This window comes from Thermobia domestica, chromosome 12 (assembly GCF_964235325.1).
Source record: "Thermobia domestica chromosome 12, izTheDome1.hap1.1, whole genome shotgun sequence".
Lineage (NCBI taxonomy): Eukaryota > Metazoa > Arthropoda > Insecta > Zygentoma > Lepismatidae > Thermobia > Thermobia domestica.
The window spans coordinates 112,122,935-112,150,558 of NC_137465.1; positions in this window are offsets into that span (position 1 = coordinate 112,122,935).

The window sequence follows — 27,624 nt, forward strand, 5'->3', positions numbered from 1 at the left end:
TGACAGAGGCCGTTCGTACAGCTTCCGGGTGTTACACTATCGTTCCTTTTGGTGGGCATCCGTGAGAAGATGCCGCGAGCTTTCATGACTTTTTCCAGCTTGAGTTGATGGTGTAACGTCCGACTCACAGTCCCCAAAGACACGTCAAGACGATTAGCCATACACCTTTGTGTTGACGGATTACCTTGCATTGCAATTTTGCGAAGTTTCCTCTGCATGGTGGAGGTGGCCTTGGTGCATTCCCGCTTCCTAGGCAACTTCGTTGGTGATCCAAATAGTGGAGCTTCGTTGCCCTTGTGCTTTTTAATAACATTTTTTATTCCACTGAAACTGATGTTGCAACCATTCTTCTTGCACTGTTTTCTAATGTCAGAAACACTAAAGTGAGCGTCATAAAGAGCCGCAACATAGCCTTCCCAAAACCGGCTTAGTTTGGGCGGCATTTTGGTCACAGAGCGGAAACCCACACACTTGGAAACAGAGTTAACACAACACTCAGAACAATGGTCCTGTTTTGTGCGTTATTGTCGTCCGCGCAGAAAAACAACTCCGTTCCGAGGACGTCACTGCACAACACTGCAGCACGCCACAAGCCAGGTCGGGTGAGTCAATTCTGCACGGGAGGGAGAAGGAACTAATTCGGCCAAATGTAGGCTGAACAACCGCTGTAGAATTAAAGAATGTGAGGAAGAGCTACAAACACCGTCCTCTGAAAGAAACGTCTCTGACCTGTGTCAGAGTTCAACTGGAAAGAGATTTTCGTATTTCGTTTTTTAAAAAAACGACTGTCGTAACCCGGAGCATCAAAAGTGTCAAATAGCTAAAACCACAAATTCACGAAAGTATTATTTCCCACTTCTGCAGCAGAAATGACATGTGGGACTGGAAGTTGCGGAGAAACTTCATACTTATGCTGATCTTGTTGCAGCTGAAGCCCACGAATTCCGCCTGAACAAATAATGTCCTATGGAAACGTCTACAGAAAGTGGAAAAACGAGCAATCCTTATACATCTGGACGGAAAGTGAATAACGAGAAAGAGGAAGCTTTTATTGTGTTGTGTGAGTGGTTGCAAAATAAATCAGACTGGGAGTTTATGACAATAACTGAGTTACAGGTACATGAAAAGAAACATGAAATATATTCCATGAACTGGTTAAGGCAAAAATTTATAGAACGCTATGGTGTTTGCCTGTATTTTAGTACTGTTCCTGGCAAGCCAAAAGTTTTATGATTGCATGACATTCTGGAGTATTTGATCCAAAAGAACTGGTACGAAAAGCACACAAAAATTATGATGAGAAAATTCGAATAGTGACATTAGAAGCAAAGATTATAATGCGCGATTCGTGAGCACGTGCACAATGTTGAAACCTACACATAAATGGAAGAGATGTGAGATCCCAATTTAGGTAAGTTATGGTTTCCTACATCATTGCAAACATTACTGCAAAACCTAATTCCTTCTGCGACGAAACAGGCGTCACTTGGTCATGCCTACATGTATGCATGCAGACCGAGATCTACGATTCCCCCAACATGAATTATGCATTTGTAAAGAGTACAAATGAATTATGCATTTGGTAGGAGTACAAATGAATTATGCATTTGGAAATCGCTAGCTGATAGAAAAACTGTACCAACCATTGATTATTAGTGTCATACAACGAAGACATGCGTTACAAGCAGTTGGTAGTAGCTTCTGATAGTGGCGACATCTGAATGAGTTCTATCCTAGAGATTTCCTTCAGTGGGCCGCAGACAACATTGATCATAACATTAGCACTGTTGGATATGAACCTATTCCTACGCCAACATCATTGTTCAAAGCCTCGCCATAGTCATTACAAATGTTGTTATACGGTGCTCTAATCCAAAATGTAGGATTAAGTTCATTCTGAACGTTGGAGCAGTACTTCATGGAGTTCGTTGGACGAAGAAAAATTCAGAGATGCTAGTAGATTATATTGTCAAACAATACCGCTTATTCGTATTGTCGACGTCCGAACGTGGAGTTTCCATTGTACTGTATTTGATGGATATGGTACTCCAAGTACGAAGAATCATGAACTCGAAAGATGTAAATGTTATAGTTATGAACCAGATATGTTTTTTGACTCCCCCATAGATATAAACATCAGCCAGAAAACATTTTATCCAATACCACAAATAAAGACAAATGTATCGCTTTTTCTTTCTCAGGCACTTACATTAGACGGTCATGATATTGCCCAGTCTACTGAAGATGCCAACTCTCTAATTGTACAAATGGCTCTGAAACATGCTGCCTCGGGTAATTTTGATATTGACATCTGTTTCATCAGCAACCACAATGACATCACTCTGCCAACATACCACTTCATACCTGAAGTTGTAATGCGCCGCTAAAATTGATCTGAACCTTAGCGCATTACATGGTATTTGGACAAGTAGGAATTTGAATTCTGTCTACATCCGATGATGATTAAAATTGAAATCTAAAGGAAAACTAAATTTTTCGAAGCGACCCTTCTCCTATCTACTTCCTTTTCTTATTCCACAATAAAATATTCACAGAATTTCTCCAGATTGCTCACTCAGTGTCCCTTTTCCCACGACGTTATAGTCACAACAAAATCCTACTGCTTGAATCGCCAATAGGAAACATGATGAAGAAATTCCAATCGATGTTATTCGGGAAGAGCAAATTGAAGACTATGAGACGATAGAGAAAGGTGTCGAAAAGACTGATTTTGATGAGATGACCCTGAATAAGATTTTGCGGCCTTTGTTTAAATATAATATTGAGTTTCAGAAAGGATTGAAAAAGAATATGTGCCTTATTTCTTCTGAATGTTCATCCAACTTGCATAACAAGATGGACAAAGTGAATAAGTCGAAGAACAGTGAAGTTAACATCAGAAAAAAGATGAAAAAGCGAAACACTAAGATAATTTTAGAGACAATGAAGACACTGAAAAGGCAAATATTATAACTGAAGAACAAATCGAAAATGAAACAATGATCGCAAATGAGGATAGAAGTAACACCCATGCCAGGAAGATTGAGTAAATATACATATGAAAGAGGAGATGAATTACGAGAATGAAGTACTCTTACAGGAGAAATATGAATTTCAGAAAAAAGAGAGAATATTATAGTGAAGGAAAAGAAAAATATAAAATTGGAAAGGATGACGATGTTTATTACAACAAATCGGAGGAAGAAAGAGAAGCACGGTATAGATTTAAGAAAGAATATGTCCTCAAGAAAAGTAATTATTCACAACGTGAAGGAAAGGAAAATAAAACCTCTGCAAAAGTCAATCAAGGAAGGGGATATGAAATGTGTGCAAGAATAAAAATTCAAATTAGGAAGAGATAACAGAGGAAAACTGCAGTGTTCACTGTTGACAGCTGGAAAAGAAAAACTAGGAAAACTCTCCAACGGCAGAAGTGGAAAAGAAAAAGAGCTGAACCAAGAAGTGAAAGACATAATGAAAGAAGAAAGAAAGAAAATATTAAAATAGGGCGAAACGAAAAATAGAACTCCAAAGATGGAAATGGAGGAGGAAAAAGATGAAATCAAAAATTGAGAGACAAATGAAAATAAAGAAGAAAAGGATTTACTTAGGTAGAAGGAAAGTAAGAAGGAAGAAGTCAAGAGCAACTTGGAAACATGTAAGATATAAAAGGAAGAAAGATTTGGAAGTCAACAAAGGACACAGAAAAATAAAAATAGCATAGGTATTAGTAAATCATAGTATTCGGAGAGACAAGAAGAACTCGTGTTTGATACAGGTGGATGGAATTGAGCAGAAACGTTCGGATGAACTTTGTTAATTCGTGTTGGTTAATTTTCGTCCAAATTGATTGTTGTAATTTTGTGTTGCTTTATTGATTTGTTGTTTATTATGAATTGGTCTCTATATAGTTACAGGAATTTTGAGAGATGATACCTGGTGAAAAATTTTGTTCATACTTAATTTTGAAGATGAGAAAATGTGGACACTGAATTTCTAAAAAGTCTTATCCCATTACAAAATTTTTCTTTTAGACAGGCGGGAATCTGAAATGCGCTGCTAAAATTGATCTGAACCTTAGCGCAATATATGGTATTTGGAAAGGTGGGACTTTGAATTCTGCCTGCATCCGATGATGATTAAAATTGAAATCTAAAGGAAAACTAAATTTTTTGATGCGAAAAAATAATATTGGAAGTTACATATTGAAAGAGAAATATTTTTTAAAAAAGCTACGTGATTTATAAAATAACTTCAAGCAATCCTCTGTAGATAGGGTTTAAGAACTAAAAGAATACAAAAGTACAATTAGAAAATTGTTTGTTTTCATGGTGAGAAAGTACATTAAATAATAATGGATTGCTAAGTTAAAATATATTCGGGAGAGCCTTTCCTTGTCTCTATCATATTTATCACCATAAATAAATGACGTAGTAAATAATGTAAATAGAAATTACTTTCTTCAAAATTCCAAGTTTACGATGAAATATATTTTAGTTTCAAATCTTCAATCTCATAGAAGTATTATATATATATATATACAGAGCGTTCAAAAAGTCTCTATACACCTGAATCGTGGCAAGTCAAAGTCGCATTCAAAGTCACATGAAATGAAATTTTATGCGAAGGTTTGCAACACTGCTATATTATCGAATTGCGTAAAGTTCCTTTCTTAGATTTCAGTCGGCAAAGTGACGTTGAAGTGATTGTTGCATCTAGTTAGCGGTCTCTGAAACAATGATGTTAATGATGTTAACTTTTGAACAACGAATATTCCTGGTTGTACATGTGTTCCATGAACAAGGTGAGTACAAACAGTATCAGGTTACGTCAATGCCCAGAACTCACGTTTGAGGTGTGCAGAAAACCTACATGTCATACATGAAGTTCCTCTGCATAACCAGAAGGTAGGGGTGTGGATTGCAATATCCAGAAGAAGAATAGTCGGTCCCATATTTTTCAGACAAACAATAGATTCAACTCGTTATTGTGAAATTATTCACCACTTCATGGGAAAACTAACGGAAGACGAAATTCGTAATGCTTGGATACAACAAGATGGCGCTACAGCACATACAGCTCGCCAATCAATGAGATTACTGCAAGAGGTTTTTGGAGATAGAATAATTTCAAAGGGATTGTGGCCACCTCGGTCTCCTGACTTGTCTCCTCTGGATTTTTATTTCTGGGGTTATACAAAGAAGTCATTTTATAAAGGGAACCCCCACACGATACAAGAACTCGAAACGGCTATTCGAGATTTTGCTCATAACATTCCACATGAACACCTTGCGAGAGTATTTGAGAACAAGAAGAAACATGTGCAATCATGTTTGGAGGCTCATGAGGGACATTTCCAATATTTGCTGTGAAAATGTGTGTTAAAATGTGTGTGTGTGTGTGTGTGTGTGCTACGCCCTGTACATAGTACTTTTATGCCATAAAATATAATAAATTTTGAGTAAAATAATTTTCTCGTTGCTTTGAATATGTGACAATTCAGGTGTATAGAGACTTTTTGAACGCTCTACATATATATATATATATATATAATATAACTGAATGTATTATATGATAAAATACCTTACTGTCATGGTACAAAAGAGTTGACGTTATGTTTCAATAATATATCTGAGATATCAGTACACACGAAGTTCAACTATTTTATGTTTCAACGTTCAAAGGTGTAATTTTCTGAAAACAATACAAATAACAGTGTTGTGTTCACACGTGTACTAATCGGAATATAGCGGGAATGATTGCGATGGAAGCTGATGAACCTGAAAAATAAATATAATAAAGATATAGATATTTGATTAATATTACAGAAAGAAGATAGATGAATATAAAATAAATATATAAATAAGAGAATATGAATAAGAGCAAAGAAATATGAATAAAAGATATATAAAAGTATAAAATATATATCAATTATAAAATGATAAATTGAATACTTACCACTTAGTACCATATAGGATCCGAAGGGCTCGACGTGTAATCCTTCGCTAGAGCCGAAAGAAAGAAGATAAATCTTAAAATATACTTATATATTTAGAAGTAAATAAAAGAATAGTAAGATATCGTTACTACAATATAACCTAACCTAACCAAAAGTTATTCGACGAAGTTTATATTTAGTGTAAATATAAGCAGTTTAATGATACAGTATCATTGTATTGGAGTTGATGATATCAGTCTGCAAGATAAGAATATTGAAAGTTGAACGAATTGATGACAAGCCAAGTATAATCCAAAATGTTCTTACCTATTTGTTGTATAATATATGTTCATGTAGTAAATATGTTTCAGTGAAATTTTAGTTACCACGTTTTGTTTTCTTTACTCTATAGTAAATTGATATTTAGATATTCCAATAGATTTTACGTCAAGGTTTCATGTTCTCTTACCTTGCGTTCTGACCCAACAATCTCCAGGATATTGCTCCTCATGTCACCTTGGACCTTTTCATATTCTGAAGTTTTCCTGCGAAACTAAAACAAGTGCGATGGCGACCGTTGCAATGGGCCAAATATTTGGCTCAGTTCGTGTTAGGAGATGTTTTATGTGTGCTGTATCAGAACCAAGCCCATATAGTCCAGGAAATCTAGAGCAATTTTACCCTCAATCTGGGCAAAATTGCAACACAAGCTTTTTAAACAGTTTTCGATTCAGAAATTACTACTGAATAACATATTCAAAATCCGGCAAAATCGGACCACGGGAACACCCCCAAAAACGGTTTCAAAATCGCGGACCATGTTTTTTTGAAAAAATCGTAGACCTTTACGTTGGAGGCTCTACTAGCTCTCTTAATTGACACAGAGACATGAATTATACCTCGTTGGAACGCTCATAGACCACAAATTGCAACGAAGTGACTTTGGTACCCATCATGCCCAACCCGTAGAAGAAGAAGAAGAAGAAGGTCGATTTTTGTTTTTTAATTAATTTATCTTGGACCCTGGCAACACTGTACGTCCTCATACTCCGGCAGAAAAATTCATACGCGTAGACCAGACATTGGTAACAATAATATAAAAAATGAAGGATGTAGGTTCAACAGTAAGGGAGATAAAAATTCGGAACCGTGGACAAAGGAGGGTCACTCTGTATATTTTTTACTGTGGTCTAACTTATATTTCTTAGATCTAGCATCCTCCCTAATTGTCACAGAGACATGAAGCATACCGCGTTGGAAAGCTTATGGAACCCCCTTGCCAACGACGTATCGTTTGTGCCCCCTGTGCCCAACCTGTAGAAAAAAGAAGAAGAAACCTTGAAAAAACTGGGAAAATCTACACTTTTACCTTTCTTGGGGTCTGGCAACCCTGATAATCTTTGAGTGTAGGGGCACAAACGATACGTCGTTGGAAATGGGGTTCCATAAGCTTTTCTACATATCATAGTCTTGCATGAACCTAGGCACTGAAGAACCATGGCTGATTCCCTTACACGTTTGTGTATCATCTGCAGAAGCCTAGATCCTGACGATAACCTCATCACACTTCAAGAAAAGGGAGCTGAAGGAGTGAACAATGCCAGTAAGGCTCGCAGTAGTAACATTCTTGCCGCTACAAGTATGGTGGTTCATGTCTCTTGTCGCAAACGTTACATTGATAAAAAAGATATTGCTATTGCCCTAAAAAGAAAAACGTCATCGCCGATTCAAAAACGAGTTACTCGCTCGTCGGATGGGTCCTTCAACAGCAACAGTGACTGCCTGTTTTGCGGAACGCCTGTCTCATTTGATGACCGTCACGTGTTGAAATCAGAAAATGTTCGAGTGAAAACACAAGCATTGCCACACAGCATTTTAAAGTGTTGCAATGAACGAAACGATACCGGGTCACAAACTGTCCGAGGTCGAATTGAATACTTCTCATCTGATCTTCATGCAGGAGATTGTGTCTATCACAGATCATGTAGTATCAACTTTCGAACAGGTAAAGCAATTCCTCAACAATACTGCACCGACAATCAGTCAGCGTCAAAAAAAATTCCGGGCTGACCGACCTACAAATAATGAGAGAATCCGAGCATTTTAGCGCATCTGTAGTTATTTGGAAGAGCACGATGATGAGCAACTAACTGTGGGAGAACTTGTTACAAAAATGGGCACATTTCTTGTAGGGACTGATCACATTGCATATGACAGACGGCACATGAAGCGTCAACTAATTGAGTACTTCGGTGAAAAAATTATAATTTCTAGTGACAGTGGAAAAAACGACTTCATTACACTTCGAGAAACTGCCAATCACATTCTACGGGCATATCGTGATTTACCACGAGAGTTTGATGAAGAAAAGAAAAAAATAAAATAATAGAAACCGTAGCTCGACTGATCAAAAGCGACATAAAATTCAAACTACGAACTGGAAGTGATACATATCCTTCACCCAGCGACTTGACCATTTAGGAATTCCTTCAGTACATTCCACCTTAAACTATTCTATGCCATACTTTTTGCCGGAAAGGACAATGAAACCAAAATAGCATCGATTGGCCAGTGTTTGATGCAAGCAGCCAGGCCAAGAGATATGTTAGCTCCTCTGCAGTTAGGCGTTGCTGTGCAGCTGCACCACCACTATCGATCGAAACACCTGATTGACACGCTGCATCACCTGGGATTTTGCTCTTCATACACGGAAGTGCAGCGGTTTGAACGCTGTGCTGCAAGTACATTTGGTAATCGTGTGATCGAAATGCCAGCAGACCAGACTCTTTGCAGCGGATAATGTAGACCATAATCTCCAAACGCTGAGTGGTTTAGGCACATTCCATAGTATGGAAATGTTGGCGGCCATTACTCCATTCACTACTACTAGTCTAACCATTCTTAGGAAGCCCGTCTCTGATGCTGATGTGAAGTCCCTTGCCAGTGTTCCCATTCACGCATACACTGAAGCCAGGGCTACTCTTGAAAAGGTCAACTGTGAACTGGTAACAGCACCATCACCGAACGAAAGCTTCCTGGATATTTTGTGGAAACGTTCCTGGTACTGTCCGTCAAGCACACCAAACTGGTCAGGAATGATGCAGGCCATTCACGCAGATCCATCTCGTCATCATCCATGGAAATCCACTGTTATATGATTACCGATTATTGACCTCCATCTGATATGACATGCATCTATTCCACTTTAGTGTACCTTAAGAGAATATAAAGTCACACCAATTATCACCTTAGACCAACCACTGTTTTGGAAAGCTTCGCGTATCCTGCATGACAGAGCACATAACATCAGTATTAAGGACACGGTTCTCCTCTTGGGCTCATTTCATACTCTGATGAACCTTCTAGGAGCAATTGGTTCCCTGATGGATGGTTCAGGCTTACGTGAAATCTTGCATGAGCTTTATGGAGAAAATTCGGTTGTATATATGTTAAGTGGCAAGTCCGTAGCAAGAGCCTTCCGTGCGCACATGATGGTTGACCTCGCATTAAGTGCATTGCTTGTGGAAAATGTTTTTGTGCAGACCGATAACGGAACACTATCAACGATGCTATCGACGAAATATCAACGATGCTTACTCTCTATACCAGAGTCTGATATCGGGTGAGATTACCGTAACTGGAGCTAGTTCTTCACCTCTTCTCCAATAAGCCCGAGAAAAAATAGAAGCACGAAAGTCAGAACTTATTAACACATCAAAAACAAGTCAGTTGTGGCTTGCATACAACGCATGTTGACTACAGCAAGGAAACTTGTGGCAGCAGACCGAACAGGAAGCTTGGAGGATCACCTTGATGCTATAGCAGATTGCATTCCCATATTCGCTGCAGCAGGACACTTCAATTATTTGATGTCGACGTGCTTGTACCTGCAAACAATGTTAACGCTGCCATCGGTTAATCCAACAGTTCACGAAAATTTTCAAAATGGGTTCGGATTTATTAGAAGAAGCAACCGTTATTGGGCTGGGTTGTCCTCTGATCTAGTCCTAGAACAGGTTCTGATGAGATCGCTAAAATCCACTGGAGGTCTAATCCATGGGAGTGGAATGTCGGAGATGCAACAATCTTTGCTGGTGCTCTCAATGCCAGCATGCTCAGAGTACAATCTGGCGATGCAAACTCTTACACAACATATGTCACTAGCGAACAATATAAAGAAGCCGAAACGTCAAGAATGTCACGTGATATCAGTGACACACGTCGCATTCTTGCAGGACTGCAGCCCATTTTACCATTTGACGGAGACAAATCGTTCAGAAACATTGCCACTGGCGTCACAGCGGATTCCTCAGTCAACGTGCATAATTTATTTTCAGTTGGAGAAGAGCTTGCGAAGAAACTATTTGGCAAAGACCTGTTCACTGTGAAGTGGGAACGTGCAGATAAAGTCAAAACTTTAGCATCCCCGAGTAGTGTCAAAATCAGCAGCGATATCTCTGTCGATTCGAATCTTTTATTTCAAAGACTGTTAGTTGTCGCTAATGCAGGCAGCACATCTTTAGAGAAGACCTTAGCGCATGAATTATGTGCCTACCCACCAGCTTTATTTGAGTCACCCAGCATGATGCGTAAGGCAGACAAAGCCCCACTGGCCCATGCGATACTAGAGTTCAGCAAGCAGCAGACCGCATAGTTTGAGGAAACGGAGCCAGACAATATTCTGTATGTCTTAGACGGGTGATTTCTGTTACATAGACTACCATGGTGTAAAGGAAGTTCGTACGATGATATCGCTACATCATTTGCTGAGTATACGGTTCGTAAATATGGCACATCAACCATCGTGTTTGATGGGTATGGAATTTGCTCACCATTGTTCATTGCAATTGTGCTACCGGGTGTGCAAGAACGTATTGTACTTGCACAAAGCATGTCCTTCCATGTACTATTGCTTGTGGTGTGTGCCAAGAAACTGAATGTTTTAACTCTTCAAATGAATATGGTGAGGACAGTGTTAGCGTAGGCGATGACGATGTAGATGTATAATTTGCCTCCCAAAATATTTCGTCTTCCCATTCTTTTGCTTTAGAATATTTTTGCTTTATATATAGGTGTTATGTTTCTATAAAACGAATTGTCTTGTACACTGTATTATGGTATGACCTTCTATTTGCTATTGCTTGTGGTGTATGCCAAGAAACTGAATGTTTTAACTGTTTAAATGAATATGGTGAGGACAGTGTTAGCGTAGGCAATGACGATGTAGATGTGTAATTTGCCTCCCAAAGTCTTTCGTTATTCCCATTCTTTTGCTTAAGAATATTTTTATGTATAGTACTTATATTAAAGCGACCTTTGATTTAAAGAAAGAAACAAGATCTTTTCATGCATAGAACGATTATCAGGGTTGCCAGACCCCAAGAAAGGTAAAAGTGTAGATTTTCCCAGTTTTTTCAAGGTTTCTTCTTCTTCTTTTTCTACAGGTTGGGCACAGGGGGCACAAACGATACGTCGTCGGCGAGGGGGTTCCATAAGCTTTCCAACGCGGTATGCTTCATGTCTCTGTGACAATTAGGGAGGATGCTAGATCTAAGAAACATAAGTTAGACCACAGTAAAAAATATACAGAGTGACCCTCCTTTGTCCACGGTTCCGAATTTTTATCTCCCTTACTGTCGAACCTACGTCCTTCATTTTTTTATATATTATTGTTACCAATGTCTGGTCTACGCGTAGGAATTTTTCTGCCGGAGTATAAGGACGTACAGTGTTGCCAGGGTCCAAGAAAAATTAATTAAAAAACAAAAATCGACTTTCTTCTTCTTCTTCTTCTACGGGTTGGGCATGATGGGTACCAAAGTCACTTCGTTGCAATTTGTGGTCTATGAGCGTTCCAACGAGGTATAATTCATGTCTCTGTGTCAATTAAGAGAGCTAGTAGAGCCTCCAACGTAAAGGTCTACGATTTTTTCGAAAAACTATCGTCTGCCATTTTGAAACCGTTTTTGGGGGTGTTCCCGTGGTCCAATTTTGTCGGATTTTGGATATTTTCATCAGGTGAGGTATCTAAACAAAATACAGATGTAAAACTAAAGGTTGCAATTTTGCCCAGGTCAAACCGTATTTTGACTCGACTAATAATAATAAAATTGATGTTACTGAAAGTGTGAATAATAATCTCTTTTTGACATTATTGTTGTTGTACTGCCATATGAAAACAGTACCTCGATTACCATCTGTATAGGTCGACCAGAGTGTGACAGCAACAAACAGTGGTTAAAAAATTTGTATAAATTTAAATATCAACAGTGTGTGATACTGTGGAAGGAGTATTAGAAAGTGTGTGATATCTTTGTTTAAAAAAAAAAAAAAGAAAAATGAAAAGCAGAGAGCGCTCAGATGTGTGTGTGAAATATGTAATAACACCAGCTATATTATCACATCTACTGACGATTCATGCCATCAGTGGATGTGATACCCTATCTGTGCCTTTCGCTATTGTGAAATCTAATACTTATAACAAATCCCGAATTTCACAGAAAGCAAGCAAGTAGTTCACTCCTGACTTGTCCAGTAAACCTGCAGATGTCGCTGGGATCGGCATGCAATACTGTTGACTCTTTATTGTGAAAACCCTGACACATCTTTAAACAAACTTCGGTACTTGAGTTACATGAGAGGAATCGACGGATCAAAGAATAACTATTCCGGAAAGACTGCCTTCTTCGGAGAATGCTTTTTCCACATTTTAAGAACACTGTAAATAGTACATTGGAAAACACTTATCTACAACACCCTCGACCCAGCTCGATGGTTGACAATAACACTTCACAGTTGACAATAACCAGTTACAATTCTGATTTATACTCAAAATCCTTTATAATAAGTACTACACGCTTCTGGAACAGTTTACCTCAATTAATACACAACGTTTCCACAGTTGCCAAATTTAAAAATTCTCTAAATTCCCTTCTCTTAAGTAAAGATAAGGATACTGGTAGCACATGAGGCATCTTCGTTTTACCAGATTATTAATGACCCACATATGAACACATAACCAATAGGTAACCTATGTTAATTTGAACAGCTTATATATTCATACTTCTAGTACCGCTATATGCAATATGCAATTTTAGGTTTCTCCATGTTATTTTTGTTTCCTCTATTGTAAATTATTTTTCAATTTTTGTTTTTGAAGTGCTTAACCATTTTTTACTTAAGTAGTATATTGTTTTTTTATGTGGTTAAATACTTTTCTTTTCTAATTGTTAATATTTTCTATATATTGGTGTTTTTTAAATATATATAATGTATGCAAGTAGTTAAGTGCTTGGAGAAGGCTGCAGAGCCTTAACTTCGCCACGTAAAAGAAGTCATAAATAAATAAACATCTAAAATATTCGTTAGTCTTATTTTCTTGTTCCTCCATGATATCTGGGTAGAATCAGTAAACATGGATTTTAATCATACAGTTCATTAGTAGTGGATGTGATAGATATGTTTAATTTATTAGTACATGAACATATCTCCCCTTTATACATAAACATTTTTTTTTGTGCTCCCTCCACCGGCTATCAGAACGAGAAACGTAATTTTGGATTCTTTATTCTCGTCTATGTATGTGTGAGTGCTGCTGTCATAGGCAGAACAGAACTGTTCTTATCAGTACAGTGGTGTGTGTGCATTCAACCCAGCTTAATTGAAGGTTACACGTTTGTAGGCCACTTCGAAGTGAAAAGTAAAATATATTGTCAGCGGTTTGAATAGTAAAAAGAAAACTGAAACAATGGCAGAAGTGCAGTTGGGTCAATTAATTAAGAAACGTGCTTCGGGCAAAGGTCAGGCATCAGGAATACAGACATTTCTTCAAAAACTACAGAATGAAATTAAACCTAGCATACAAGAAGGTAATAAACATCAAGTAAAGGCATGCAAATCAGGTACTTGTAAGAAATGTAATTTTAAGCATAATACACTGTTACATGAAAATACTACTCAGGAGGTTACTAACAAAGTAAGTTTAGCAAAACAAATAACGATAATACTAACGTACCGAAACTTAAGGAACAGAATCAGCTTGGAGTTCAACCACAGGACTCTTATTGCTCATTTAAGAATAATTACGATCAGCAAATCTTAATTAACAACAGCGTTAGTTAACGAAACAGACATCGAAGGTCGTTTTGAACAATGCAGAGTGTTATTAGATGCAGCGTCTCAATCGAATTTTGTAAGCGAAGCTTTAGTTCATAGATTAGGTCTCAACAAAAAGAAATGGAGTCCTCCGTACGTCATATTGATGTTCGAAGGTTGTGGGTGAAAAAGTGACAGAACTCCTAGTTTACGTTTATAACAACATGGTAAATTTGACTGAAAAGAAAGATACATCTTTAATTTGTATTAATTTTAAATATACACAGCTCTAAATTTAACAAATACAACATTACAGAAAATAAATTTGCTTTATCCTATTTATTCAAGTTCCTAATTTTTCAAGTCGAAATGAAACATATTTTAAAATTATTCGTACAATACACTGCTAAGATAAATTCGTTTCGGTTGGGGTATTCGACATCGCTTTTAGCTGATACCTAAACACTAAATTTGTTACGTTAGTTATGTGTACATGTGTGGCCCCGTTGTTATGCAGCGCCAATATACCAAACTTGTTCAGATTAATTCGCTTTTGCGGGCGTATATGGCGCTTTTGTCCGGTGCCTGAATACAGAACTTGTTACGTTAGTTATATGTAGATATGTGGTCGCGATGTTACTTGGCGTCAATCCACCAATTTTTTTACGTTAATAAGTGTGGTTGTATTTTGGGGTTGTGTGTGCACCACCAGCAATATATTTACCTATGATCTTGCCATACAGTATGACATCGTTACTTAGAAAGGATTCGGGTAAGGAATTGCTTTCTATATGAGTCTTACATTTTTGCACTAGAAACTCTAGTATGGCGACTCTTTATTCGTCTCTTCTTTCCAGCTGGTGAGATTGAATGAAACTCGTATTAGCTTCAAGCAAAGCGCCTTCCGTAGCTTGCTGCTTTGAAACTGACTTAAGATAACTGGTACCGAAATGAAGAGAAGTATCACGGGGTTGGAAGAATGTGCTTACCCGAAATTCGATACCAGTACCTACCCGATTCTTACACTCTGTAGTAAAAACTCTAGAATATGAATTTACTGAGGTGATAAACCATTTCATAATAAAGTACCGGTACATTTAGTTCTTTATCCAGTGCGACTTCAGGAGCAGGTTGAGGGTTAGCTGAACAGTTTTGAACTGATAATTTGGTCTTCTCCTGGTCCCCTTTCAGGGTTGCTTCTGGGCTAGTTGGCCATTTTCGGGTTTCATCGGGTCGCCTTCGTGTCTTCTTGTAACTTCCGTGTATCGTCTCCTTGCGTTGATGTTTGTAGACAGTAACACGTGTTTCACAGTATTAACGTGTGCTCAGAAAGGAATACACAGTGACAGGTGGTGATATTTAAAAATATTTATATATGAATTACAAGGAAGTATGATGAATCGTGTAATATTCTGGTACGCAACATACGTTACAATTAAAGGAGGTAATTATTGTAACTATAAAAACCCATGTTGGATTGTCTGCTGCAACATTCCTGTCAGTTCCTCGACTCCACACCGATACCACGTCTTGTCCTTAAAAATAAAGAAATCAGTTACTTCTATTACCACCAGCTGGTTGCTGAAGCATCATAAATTTAGAAAGTGCACCATAAATCAAAAGACTTAGTAATCCAAAAAGGTAGTAGACCTTCACGTTGGCGATCCTAGAAGCCAGGGCCGCCCACGGGGGGAATGTATGGCGCAAGCTGCGCCATTGAGAAAAATTTTGGTGGGGATTTTACTCTACTTTCGAACTAGCAATTTTACTGTCGGAATAAAATTAAAACACGATTTTGAGAAGCTAATTTTCAAAAATTTTCCAGGGTGAACCCCCGTACCCCCTGTTTCGATACTCGATGAATGAAGTACCGCGCAAGTAACCGTATGAAAGGAAAGGTTGGTTCGTTTTAAGAGAGAAGGGCCGCCCACAGGAGGGATGAATGGCTTAAGTTGAGAAAAAAATTGGGGGGAATAAAAAAATTGGGGAAGAATTTTATTCTAATGTCGAATAAGTAATTTTTCGTCAGAATAACATTGCAACACGATGCGATTTTTTTAAAATCTCGAGAATGAATCCCCCTACCCCCTGCTTAGAGACTCTATGAATGAAGTACCGCGCAAGTTGCTATATGAAAGGATGGCGCCAAGTTCTGGTGTACAACAGTTACAAACACTCAAGGAATCACTTTCAAATTTAGATTTGAAACTTGCCTATGTTATCTGTTGAAAATTATAAAGTAGTTTGACATAATTGTCAGCTAGTAGTAACCATACAGACAACAGCCAAGTTTCAAATCTAAATTTGAAGTGAGCCAGTGAGTGTTTGTAACTGTTGTCCACCAGAACTTGGCGCCTATTTTTGTGATTTCAATTCTTTTTAAGGCCACTCGTACTTGGTTCTTTTACAGGAATGATTTTTATTGGATATCACTTCTTTTTGTAAGCTAATTTCGAGGATAACATTTTCTTTTGTTATCAAACTCAATAACTTGTAACTTGCGTCTTACTTTTCATGTACAAGGGAATTATATCAATATTTTGTAAAGAAAAAATAATACTACTAATTGTAAAAAAAAAAAGAATACCTGTGCCATACACAGTGTGTAGAAGTTTTTATACCCTTCAATATCCTTATAGAACATATTTAGCATTGTACACTACCAAGACTACTAATAAAAGTAATGCCATTTTTATAATTACTACTGCCCTTACTACTACTACAAGCATTCTATATTACTACTACAGGAAATAAAAACAACAACAAAAATAACAATTACTAGTACTATAAAAACTACTGCTACATTGGGCAATTGTTTTTAGAGGACTTGAGTTTTGAGGAGGGAAGAGATTATTAGTTTTGGGGGGAGTGCGCCATCAGCTTTGGGGGGATGGGCACCCCTGCTAGTAGCCCACCTAATTGTCAGAGGGACATGAACTGTACCTCGTTGAAAAGCGCATAGAACATAAATTTTGACGAAGTAACTTTTGTGCATCCCCTGCCTAACACGCAAAAGAAGAAGAAGAAGAAAATAAAAAATTGGCAGAAAACGAATTTAAGTAAATTTGTGGGACGCTGGCAACACTGTTGTTTGTCGTACGCAAGAAAAAAATAATCTCACATGTACGTCATACGTTGGCAACAATTATATAAAAAAAGAAGGGCGTAGACACAATAGCAAGAGAGATAAAAATTCGGAATATCGCACCTCCGATGGTCAGTCTGTACATTTTTTTCGATGGACTATCGTCACGTTGGCAGCCCTAGCGACGCACCTAATTTTCACAGGGACATGAATGATACCTCGTTGGAAAGATTTTGAGACTCAGATTTCAGAGAGATAACTTTTGTGCTCCCCTGCGTACGACAAAGAACAGTGTTGCCAGAGGTTCACGAAGTTAAAATTGTTTTCTTTTATATTTTTGTTTTTCTTCTTCTTCTTCTTTTACGGGTTAAGCATGGGGAGCACAAAAAATATCCAGTTCTAATCTGTGTTCTCTAAGCTTTCCAACGACGTATATTTCATGTCCTTGTGAAAAATAGGGGCGACGCTAGGGTCGCCAGACAACGTGAAGGTAGACGACAAATATATACAAAGGAAGTACGGGCTTCCGAATTTTTTTTATCTCCCTTACTATTGCACCTACCTCCTTCATTGTTTTCATATGACTTTTCCCAATGTCTGTCGTACATATGAGATTTATTTCCTGTGTACGATAAATAACAGTATTCCCAGAGTCTCACAAAGTTAAAATATGTGGTTTTCTTTTATAAGAATATATGCACTGAAGAAATGGGCAAATTCAATACCCTCATTTACCCGTCGTAGGGCGAATGACAAAATATAGGGTATCAGTAGTTAGTATATTCATTTACTTATGCTGATACCAATTTTTATGCTTATAGCTCTTTTGGGGTAAGTTGATTGACATAAGGCAATTTGAGTTGGAGTAAGGCAATTAGGGTTTGGTATTATGGACAACAAAATCATTATCATATTTTTAATAAATGAAACTGAAATAAAAAATATAATATTAGCATTAAAACAACTTTATTTGGGCTTACATCCATTTGTTGAACATTTCTATTTCTGATGTTAATCCACTCAATTTCCAATGACAAATAACGCCCAACTCTTCACGTTGTTTAACAACACTTCTTCATTTCACAAACGAACTGCTTGATTTTCGAAATAATTTACTTAGTCACAATCGGCTTCTTCGCAATAATATTTTGTCATCTAAGAAGAAAAAGAAAACTTGGTTAAATCTAAAGGCTCTGCAAACGGAATTGTGAAGTTACTTCAATAGTATAGTTGAGCAGTGCATCTCAGTACACGTTGTCGGAAAGAGTTGGAGGTTCACGGTAAACAACCAATGTCATTAACTGCTGATGGGAAAGGAGAATAAGGTGGGTGTCGTAGCACCCCTGTTCATTAATGCCAGTCGTGGTTGCCCAATTCGTGTGGGGACGAGCGTTGTTGTTTTGCTGGAGTACACCTTCCGCCCATTTTCCTGGACGTTTCCTGTGAATTGCACGGCGGAAATTCCGAAGCGACTTAACTTATGATTCCTTGTTAACTGTGGTCCCGGTTTCCAACCAGTCAATGAGGATGATTCTATCCTTGTTCCAAAAGGCTATGACCATGCCTTTGCCTACAGAGGGATGTGGCTGGGGCTGCCTTTATGCATCTACTGCATTGATTAGGCTTTGATATTTGGCTCATAGTAGTGCAGCCAAGTCTTGTCGCCAATCACGAGTTTGGACATGATGCCTTCTGGATAATGGCTGTAGTGTTGCACATGATGACCGATTACGTCCTTGCACTGTTGTCTTTGTGTTGCATTAAGGGATTCGGTAACCCACCTGGCAGACACCTTACCCATCTTAAGGTGTTCGTGTACTATGCAGTGCAGAATAATTCTGGCAAGTCCTGTGGCCGCCCCTAGTTCCTTGAACGTGATGCACCTGTTGTCCTGAATAAGTCGCTCTACCCTTGAAATGTTCACTGGTATTGTCACAGTCGCTTTTCTACCTGAACTGGGTCCCTTTTCCGTTGATGTGCGGCCACTTTTCCAGCCATTCACCCAGTTGTTTCCGTTTTGGCATGACGGTGCGCACTCTCCTCACATAGTCTAGGATATAAGATAGTACAATAGCTAATCAAAGGAGCCATCATATCCAGGATTTGTTGAGTCATGAGCTATTCGATCATCTGCCAACTTTAGCACATCCGCATGGTCATCTCAAGGAAAGTGTGACTCTGACCTGATGAAAATCAAACAGACACTTCTTGTAGTAAACCCCTGCAAGAATTTAATTCTCTTGGGAACCAAGTACATGTTTTAGATGGCATGGATCTGGTTCAATGTTTTGTCAAGTTTAGAGAATTTCAAAGGCTTTGCCGAGCATGAACTAAGGAATGTTGAAAGATTTCTTCACAACAGTGCAACAACACGAGTGGATATTGTGTATAACAGGTACAGTAACATCCGTACATCACTTAAAAATTGTGAAAACGATTTTAGAAGTACGGAGAAGAATCCTTTACTCATAAAAATTCATAGTGATCTGACTAAGATTCCAAAACAGTGGTCCCTTACATAGCTTTGCTGAAAACAAAAGAAACTACGTCAAGTACAGTTGAGAGTATATAATTAATATACTAATCGTTCCTACAGGTAAACAGTTCTCTGTATCTGGTAGTTTTGAAAAACTGTTAACTAAAACATTAAGATCAGTTAACAAGAACGTATGAAAACCTGGAAAATAACCAAAATGAAGCAGACACAAGAATTTTTCTTCATACGTTTGATTCAGTTAGAAACAAAGGAAGTGTAAACCTAATAATTCACTGCCCAGACACGGATGTGATCGTGTTAGCCATATCATACTGGCATGATTTAAAAGACGTCGGTTTCCATAATTTATGGTTAGTCGCTGGTGTTCGAGAAAGCCAAGGAGCTCTAGGATGAAACATAGTTTCAGAAGTACTTGGGATAAAATTCTCCAAAAGTTTACCAGCTCATCATGTTTTACAAGCTGTGACTCGACAAACAAACTAGAAACCAAACACTATGCTTTCAGTTTAGGAAGAATATCGGATTTTGTTTTAGATGTGCTACAGTATTTACATCAACAAGACCTGAATGATACACAACTTTACCAAATATAGCTTGCCTATTTAAAGATTGTTAACAAAAAGCGAAATTCTTGTGATGAAAATAGCTAATTCACTTCCTGTCATCCCCATCAGCAGTTAATGACATTGGGTATTTACCGTGCACCTCCAACTCTTTCCGACAACATGTACTAAGATGCACTGCTCAACTGTACTATTGGAGTAACTTCACAATTCCGTTTGCAGAGCCTTTAGATTTAACCAAATTTTTTTCTTCGTAGATGACAAAATATTACTGCGAAGAAGCCGATTGTGACTAAGTAAATTATTCCCAATTGAAATGATTAAGAAGAACAACCCATTAGTATTATATTATGATTTTTTAAAAACTGATATGCAAACCTTAATGCAACAGTTACGAAACCTGAGGCCTCAAGTGATTCAAGTTTAGTTAAAGAAGTGGGAATTTTGAAAATCAAGCAGTTCGTTTGTAAAATGAAGAAGTGTTGTTAAACAACGTGAGGTCATTGGAAATTGAATGGATTAACATCAGAAATAGAAATGTTCAATAAATGAAGGTAAGTGCAAATAAAGTTGTTGTAAGGCTAATATTATATTTTTATTTCAGTTACATTCATTAAAAATATGATAATGACTTCACAACTAAAGATGCATTTCAAAAAATATTATCCATAATACCAAACCCAAATTGCCTTATCCCGTCTCAAATTCTCTTATGCCAATGAACTTATCCCAAAAGAGCTATAAGCATAAAAATTGGTATCAGTATAAATAAATACTGTTATTTGTCGTACACAGGAAAAAAATTCATATGTACGCCAGACGTTGGGAACAGTCATATGAAAACAATGAAGAACGTAAGTGCAATAGTAAGGGAGATAAAAAAAATTCGAAGCTCGTACTTCCTTTGTATATATTTGTCGTCTACCTTCACGTTGTCGGCAACCCTAGCGACTAGCGACGCCCCTATTTTTCACAAGGACATGAAATATACGTCGTTGGAAAGCTTAGAGAACACAGATTGGAACTGGATATCTTTTATGCCTCCCATGCTTAACCAGAGAAAATCAAAAATAAAAGAAAACAATTTTAACTTTGTGAAGCTCTGGCAACATTGCTTTTTGTCGTACGCAGGGGAGCACAAAAGTTATTTTTCTGAAATCTGTGTCCCATATGCTTTCCAACGAATTATCATTCATGTCCGTGTAGCAATTAGGGGCGTCCATAGGGCTGCCAACGTGACGATAGTCCATCGAAAAATATGTACAGAGTGGCCATCGGAGGTAAGAAGTTCCGAAATTTATCTCTCTTGCTATTGTGTCTACGCCCTTCATTTTTTATATAATTGTTGCCAACGTATGACGTACATGTGAGATTATTTTTTTCTTACATACGACAAATAATAGTGTTGCCAGCGTCCCACAAATTTCAAAAAATCATTTTCTTGCCATTTTTTTATTTTCTTCTTCTTCTTTTGCGTGTTGGGCACGGGATGCACAAAAGTTACTTCGTCAAAATTTATGTTCTATGCGCTTTTCAACGAGGTACAGTTCATGTCCCTCTGACAATTAGGTGGGCTACTAGGACCGCCAACGTGAAGGTCTACGATTTTCTGCGTCCCACCCCTTTTCCCCTCCCCCGAAGTTGTTTACCACGCTGGGAGGCGACGACATCGCTTTTCACGATCATTATAGTGCCTCTAACAGTAATCAGAGATAAAACTGCGTTAGGCTTTCCATGCATGCTCAACCCCTCTCAGATCCTGGACTAATATGCCAAGTGTGTTATCTGTTTGATTGTAAGTTCCTGAATTTATTGTTGCATTTTTCTATGATTTTTTTCTTTATTCTGTTGCAGCAAGGTGCTTACAATTTACCAATGCAGGATGTTTTTGGCGTAGTACTGCATATATCTGTTCTAACTGTTCGGAATAAAGATCTGCATTGGTGGTACGGCCTTTATGAACGAACTCAAAGTGAATTCCCCCTTCGTAGTTTAATGACAGACAGAGCAGGACTTTAAACTCGCAGTCACCATGTTAGGTGACTGGTTCTTTAAGTTTGCCCTTGTTCAACTACTGGTTTTGCACATTCAGATTTCTGAAATACCGCCTTTTACTTGCATGTGGCAATCCTTTCAGGAAACACATATTACGCGGATTTTACAGTGGTTGTGGGCAAACATCAATCTCCTCTGGGCCTAAGGAGGGTCAACTTACGTTGCTCAATGCGGCAGCTTTTGATACTTTTCCCGAATTCATGAAAGAGACGCAGTACAGTGGACCAGGACATGCCAAGTTCATTTCCCAATTGTGGTATGCTCTTGGATGGATTTTCCTCAATGGTGTGCCGTATGACCTCATAATATGTTACCCTGGTCTTCGACATTTTTACAATGTGTACGAATTTTCTGGAATCAACGAATTACTATATTGTGGTTTGCTGCACCTTTTTTTGTAATGATTCTCGCAAGGCAAATGTTTTGTGTTGCTGCCACAGCGTTATATCCGAATTCGTAATCATAAAGTAAGAGTTCAGGTATAAGACGTTGTTGAGTATACGTCGTTTCTGCTACTAAAAACTGATTGAAGATACTGACTGGGTGGCCGTCTCAATGTTAAATAGGGCGCTTGTCACACTTCCTCCTGGTGCATTATTACCTTGTATTGTACTTACAGTAGATTACGGCGTATACACGCGCCTGCTGCTTGAGTTGTAGAAATATTGAAAGACGTTATTCATTTTCATTTAAAATATAATTATAAAATATCCACTTTTAACTATCTAGTAACCATCGAAAGGTGTAGAAATGTTTTATAGTCTCATAAATAATCTAATACTAAGCTTTAAATGGATTTAGACGTTTATTGACAACAATATTGAAAAGTTGATTGGATGCAGCCTAGCTCAATGCGTTCTAAAGTGTAGATTACGTATCCTTCAGCTTATTAAAACAAAATTTCCTATGAAATTCTCCTTCTGTGCTTTTTATATTCTCTTTTATATTTAAAAGTAAGATAAAATAAATTTAAATATGTGTATATAACATAGGCTTAAATACTATAAGGTCATTATTAACCTTATAGTATACACCAGTGGTTCTCAACCTAATTCCTATCAGGATACCCGTTTTATCACATCATCTTGCCAGCGGCCCTCTTATAATTTCTGCTTTGTAATAAGCTTGTGTGGGATTTTTTAGCATAGGCCTACCTATTGCGGAGATCTCACGATATCCATCTATTTCTACTTATATATAGAGGATACAGTAACCTCTCTAAAAACGAATGGATTAAAACCAAATTTGGTCAGTTCATTCATATTACAAATATCGAATCCGATCCGTCATACTGTTTCAAAATGGAGGCTGTTTGAAAATTTTAACATTTTCATAACTCCCTTAATTTTGGATCTTATGTAAAAAGTAAAGTAAATTGTAATTTTATTTTTAAGAAACTTGGACACTTGTTAAAAAAGTAATTGAGTATTTTAAATGACTTGATAATATGCGTCACGAAAATTGGACCAGACATTACCGCACTAGTGAAATCACATCATACTCAGGTATCTCATTAGCTTTCAACTTTAATTGTATTTCAGTCTGCAGATTTTGTTGCCTTTTTGTATTTTTCTGGTATTTCAATATGCAATTCTCATTAATTTCATATCGTACCTCTTTCATTTAAATTAATTTTTAAACAACTCTGCACTTGTTGAAAATATTTAGTAGACCAATTTTTTGTTGTTCTTAGCAGTATGTATAAAAAAAAATTCGTCTATCGACAAAATTGAAAATAATATTTGAAATATTTTCCGTTATTAGATTGTAATTATTTGTATTTATCTCTTTCCCTTATCTTCGGAACCCCCATGAAACCCTCTCGTGACCTCCGGTTGAGAAACCCTGGTATACACTATATTTGTTTCACACAGAAATTTCGGAAAGGGCAATTTACCTGTAGATATGAGTTTTGTTTTAATGATTTTTTTTAAAAAAAATAACTACAGTAATTTTCATTTATACATAACATTAATTAAAATGCATTTATATGCATCGTGCATATCTCTAAACCCAACGAAATTGAGTTTACAGTATGTTCGTAAAAGGCAGGTTGATCTTAGGTTAAAGGTCCCCATACTCCAATCACAGTACCGAGCAGACTGATTGTAGCATCCATAGCGGGTATGCTGCTATTTATTTGAAGGCTGCCTTGCAATACGGCATGATCACGTTCTATGTATGTCACCGTACGCGTCTGGAATTACAGAACCAGGGCGGGGTATACGACAATTGAATTATATTAAGCTTGGGACCTTAAATGTGGGTTCTTGTCGATCCACAAAATGTTACTTGCGAAGATCATGACGTACTAGTTGTACGGCATTGTTCAAAAAAGCTTGGGCACCCGTCTCTTTGAAAAATCTTACTAAGTTATCCCATATTTGGAATTAAATCAACCAATATGGATTTCTTTTATCCTCTGACATCTTTATTTAGAAACAAGGTGTTCTGCGTACGGTTATCAAACCAAGTAAGGTGAGTGACCAAGATTTTTTATCAACAACACTGTACATTGATGGTGTACATGATGAAATTTAAAGCTCCGCATGTGACCTTCAACTGTCTATATCCGGTCGACGAACCTAAATGCGCTTAAAGGAAGAAAAATTGGGCTCTACTAACACAATGGTAACTGCTTGGGAGATCTAAACCTATATGAAACAATCAGTTGTTTGAATCAGGTGTACAATCGTGCGTTCATATTGAACGATTACCCCTGACACCTGTTAGCACGAATAAAGTCTTCGGTGATATCGCAGTGGCAAGAGAAGTGAAAGACGGTATAATTCAACGATGGAAGTTATTTCTATGTTGGTTAGAATGAGCGCCTTGAGCATGTACAATCTTGCTAAAAAAAAATCCTAGTCACCAAATTCCCTTTCAAAGTACCGGTATGTATTCTCGCAATCATAAGTTGAAAAATTAATATTTTAACTTGAAGAAAGTTTTCAGTTGACCAAAGAATAGTTGTATTTGTTAGATCTAACTCACTCTGTGGATATGGATACAGTGCTTTCCAACGAGAGATGGGTAGCCAGGATTTCTTGAATAAGACTGTACATAGATATGCTGATATGCATAATATTTCAGCACGTGTTCGCATTCGTTATATATAGGACCGCTTTGGCATGGAAAGCAAAGCTTAAAATTCATATCCCCTATGGGCTTTATAGGTCTAATAAAATATGGTCAGAGCCTCGTTCTTCGTGACTTAAACATTCCGTCTTATTTAACACTTTATGGGACCCCATCTCTTAGTCAAGGGTAACATGCGGGGGGACGCCGTCCCCTCACATCCTAAACATATGTACGACGTCCCCAAGTTCGTAAAAAATTACAATGGGCAAAGATAGGTAGGGAACAACATGACGTTATGCCGCTACCTACCGTCCCCCCACCTTTTCTACTTTTACCCCTGCTCTTAGTAGTAAACGCGCGTCCCCATGTCACTAAGCCAATTTATTATGCTCTACCCTGTAGTCATATTCTATTCTGGTGTCCTAGAATTCTGGGTACGAGCTCTATCAAACAAGCTGTGACATTGTAACAAGGCTCTTGATCACCAGCGCATCACCACTAAATGTTAGCGTCCAGCTATAAGAAGTTGATCGAATGTGGAATACATACCATGCACCAGACAGACATTCAGTATCTGCAGTCAAATATCTGCTCTAAGACTGCTTGTGTTCTGCTTGGAAGAGGCACATGTTCTTCGCTTGTGTTCTCGGAGTAGATTTCTGTTCAATTAATGTACTACTGTATGTTTTTGAAAGTACTGCTTAAGATGTTCGGTATGTCCGACGGATATAATGTTGGATTTACTTGAACCTACTATCACTTTTTTTTTTACTTTGTATCAATGTTAGTACAGATTCATGAATTCCTAATGGATATATAGCTTATCTTGCTTAAACTACTCGGATAGCTATCACAATTTAACATTATTTTAAGGAAAAGTTATATAGATACATTTCCTTTTTAGCTTGTAACTGTAAATTTATGACTGTCGTAGGTCTAACCGAGATTTTGTGTATGTCTTTCTACAACTAACTAGCAAAAATATTTTTCTATCAATAACATTTTATACCAGTTGGATGAAATTACCTTCATCCAAACACACTATCGAGCTTTCTCGTGGCTATATGGTTAGCTTATGAGTCTTTTGGCGCAGACACTGGAGTTTGGATCCTATGCTAAACTGCAGGTTGCTAGGTCCATGTTTTACATAGCATCAGTACTGAAAGGACGCTAATCATAATTGCATCCATTTATCGGAACGGATTTTCATTCAAAATCACTTTAAATATGTATTAACACTTATAATAAAGACAGAAAGACACAAACCCTAACATAACGAGACAATGACCTTCCAAATCTGTATTTTATGAATAAAAAGAAAAGCTTACAGTTAGGTGAAAATATTACTTTTGTATAACAATTTAAGGGCAAAACAATAAGGTGAGTTAGTGAGAAATATTTTTGTCTACTGCGTTAGATGCCATCAATTGTGGAATTGATGCAGAGGTAACCTCTCATTACTCAATACACCCGACGTATCTCACCCCATTGAGACCTCCGGGAAACATATCAACTCAGGTCACTTCTCTTCAAACAATATATCAATCACTTGGAAGCAGGCTTTGATTTTCCACCGTGAGCAGACGTGCGTTATCTTCTTGCTATAATAATGTATTGCCTTCTGCGGAAGTACATATTTGAATCAATTAACAAAGGAGGAGCCTCCAGATGGGTACACTTAAAACAACATCAGTCACTCAGTTTTACGATTATGATTTTAAAGTAGCTTAATTTTCTTGTTCACAATTAAATGTAATGGAGTATTTCATTTAGCGACCCCGCTTGTTACATACAGGATATAGGAAGTGGGTGATAAATGGAAGCAAATGATTATGGAGGAAATCCTGAAAACAAGAAAGTAGAAGAAACAGGTGAACCGATGGAAACCCATGGAGCAGGGCCGTGCTGGGATACTAATGAGGGCGGTGGACAAGTCTACTAAAAGGGCGCCTATCCAAACGGGAATATATATATATATATAGAGAGAGAGAGACTTTAAAAGAAAGTATGGGTGCCATTGCCATTTTATATCAAAATCACCACCAAATTTGTTTTAGTATTGATGTTAATAGAAATCCTCTTTACTACAGAAAAACTTTTTAGTTCCTGTAATAACATTTCTGTCAAATAAAAAGAAGCTAAATGTATCAACAACTTAATAAAGCACGCCTATGGACGCAGGAGGCTCATTGCCGCGTTTACAAAAGCTCTCCATTGATTCCTGTCCTTAGAAAACTGAACCCAGTTTCTATTTTATATTTCAATCTCGTCGAGAACCATTTTAATATTGTCCTCCCATCTGCGCCTCGGT